At 41.4% G+C, this 2,680-nt stretch overlaps 1 pseudogene; it reads left to right on the forward strand.

The window, feature by feature from the left end:
• Window positions 1-1,421: 1,421 nt before the first annotated feature.
• On the forward strand, window positions 1,422-2,282 carry LOC103089629 (AP-2 complex subunit beta pseudogene; annotated as a pseudogene).
• The last annotated feature ends 398 nt before the right edge of the window (window positions 2,283-2,680 follow it).

The raw sequence follows: 2,680 nt of genomic DNA on the forward strand, positions 1-2,680 counted from the left end.
TAAAGACTCCACACACAACCTACTAGAAGTGATAAACAGATTCAGCAGAGTAGCAGGATACAAGATTAAAATACAGAAACTGGTTCCATGTTCCATGTATATTAACAATGAAATAGCAGAAACAGAATGGAAAAAAAAATCCCTTTTAAAATTGCATCCAAAAAATAAAATACTTGGGAACAAACCTGACCAAGGTTGTGAGAAACTTATAAGCTGAGAACTATAAAACATTAATAAAGGAAAGTGAAGAGGATTCAAAGAGATGGAAAGATAACCTATGCTCTTGGATTGGAAGAAATATTATTAAAATGGCCATTTGACCCAAAGCAATCTACAGATTTAATGCCATCCCTATCAAATTACCCATGATATTTTTCACAGAACTGGAACAAAGAATCCTAAAATTTATATGGAACCATAAACAACCCAGAATTGCCATAGCAATCCTGAGGAAAAAGAACAAAGCAGGAGACATAATGCTTCCAGACTTCAGAGAATACTACAAAGCTATGGTAATCAAAACAGCATGATATTGGCAAAAAACCAGACATATGGATCAATGAAACAGACTAGAGAGCCCAGAAATAAACCCACACACCAGTGGTCAATTAATCTTCGACAAAGGAGGCAAGAATATACGATGGGAAAAAAGATAGTCTCTTCAGAATATGGTATTGGGAATGTTGGATAGGCACAGGTAAACCACTGAAGTTAGAACACACCCTCACACCATGCAAAAAAAAAGCTCAAAATGGCTGAAAGAGTTAAATATAACACATGACACCATAAAACTTGTAGAAGGGAACATAGGAAAAACATTCTTTGCCATAAGTTGTGCCAGTGTTTTTGCAGATCATTCGCCCAAGGCAATGGAAATAAAAGCAAAAATAAACAGGTGGGACCTTTACAAACTTATAAGCTTTCACACAACAAAGGAAACCATAAAGAAAATGAAAAGACAACCTATGAAATGGGAGCAACTATTTGCAAATGATGCAACCTACAAGGGCTTCCAAAATATACAAACAGCTCATACAACTGAAGCACAAAAAAACCAACCCAATCAAAAAAATGGGCAGAAGACCTAAATAGACATTTCTCCAAATAAGATATGCAAATGGCCAATAGGTGCATGAAAAGTAACTCACCATTGCTAATTGTTAGAGAAATGCAAATCAAAACTACGGTGAGGTATCACCTTAGACTGGTCAGAATGACCATCATTTAAAAGTCTACCAATAAATGCTGGAGAGGGTGTGGAGAAAAGGGAACCCTCCTGCACTGTTGCTGGGAATGTAAATTGGTGCACTCACTATAGAAAACAGTATGGAGGTTCCTCAAAAAAATAAAAATAGAGTTGCCATATGATCCAGCAACCCCTCTCCTGGGCTTATATCCAGACAAAAGTATAGTTCAAAAAGATGGACCTCTTGGTGGGAGGGCTACATAGTGTGGTGGGACAATCCTTCACCCCATCATCAGTGCCTGCAACCTTTGCTCCATCACCTACTCCTGCTGTGGTCAGCAGTGGTCTGAATAACCACCGTGAACTCTCTATGGGGATAGTCATGGCGCCTGGTGGATATGGGGCTCCTAAGGCTGTCTGGCTGCCTGCAGTAAAGGCTAAAGGCTTGGAGATTTCAGGAACATTGACTCACTGCCAAGGGCACATCTATATGGAAGTGAACTTCATAAAGAAAGCTCTGTAGCACATGACAGACTTGGCAACTTAGTTTAACAAGAATAACTTTGGTGTCATCCCCAGCACTCCCCTGGCCATCCCTACACCACTGATATCGAACCAGAGCGTTGATATCTCCCTGCCTCTCCACACCTTGGACCTTCTGAAGACAGAACCTCTGAACAACCTGCAGGTGGCTGTGAAAAACAATAATGATGTCTTCTGCTTCGGCTGCCTCATCCCACTCAATGTGATTTTTGAAGAAGACAGCAGAATGAAACGCCAGGTCTTCCTTGCAACGTGGAAGGATGTTCCCAATGAAAATGAGCTTCAGTTTCAGATTAAGGAAAGTCATTTTAAATGCTGACACTTTTTCCAACAAATTGCAAAACAGCAACGTTTATACTATTGCCAAGGGGAATGTGGAAGGACAGGACATTCTGTACCAATCCCTGATTCACTAATGGCATTTGGATTTTGGCTCAGCTCCATAGCCAGCCGGAAACGCTAAATGACACCCTGTCGCCGAAGTGCAGAGCTAGCTCCTGAAGCCTCCCAGTACATCTATCAGGTCTACGACAGCGTTTTGAAAAACGAATAGACTGGTCCGATGCCCTCAGGCCATCCTGTGATTGGTGCAAGCCAAGAACCCTTAACCGGAAGAAACTGTATCGCCGTGTGGAATCTGAACCCAAACACACCGATGCCACCCGCTAAGGTAGTGACGGGTCTGACCTGTGCTAATATTAGGGCACAACCTTTTGGATAGTTTCAGCTATCCGACACTTAAGCATTTGTAACCATAGCTTCAGTCACTTCCCACCTCTTGCCACCTGCTGCTGTCTGTCCTTACTTGTGGGCTTCTCCATCCTGTGCCAGTGGCTGGCATTTTTGACTGTAGTTTGATGTGTTGTAATTGAGAGCTCGCTTCAAAAGCAGCAAAAGACAAAATATATTAAAGCAAGGAAAAGTGTCCCTGAAAGAAAAATAAGGTTATTT

Source organism: Lipotes vexillifer, unplaced genomic scaffold (genome assembly GCF_000442215.2).
Source record: "Lipotes vexillifer unplaced genomic scaffold, Lipotes_vexillifer_v1.1 scaffold225, whole genome shotgun sequence".
NCBI classification, from domain to species: Eukaryota; Metazoa; Chordata; class Mammalia; order Artiodactyla; family Lipotidae; genus Lipotes; species Lipotes vexillifer.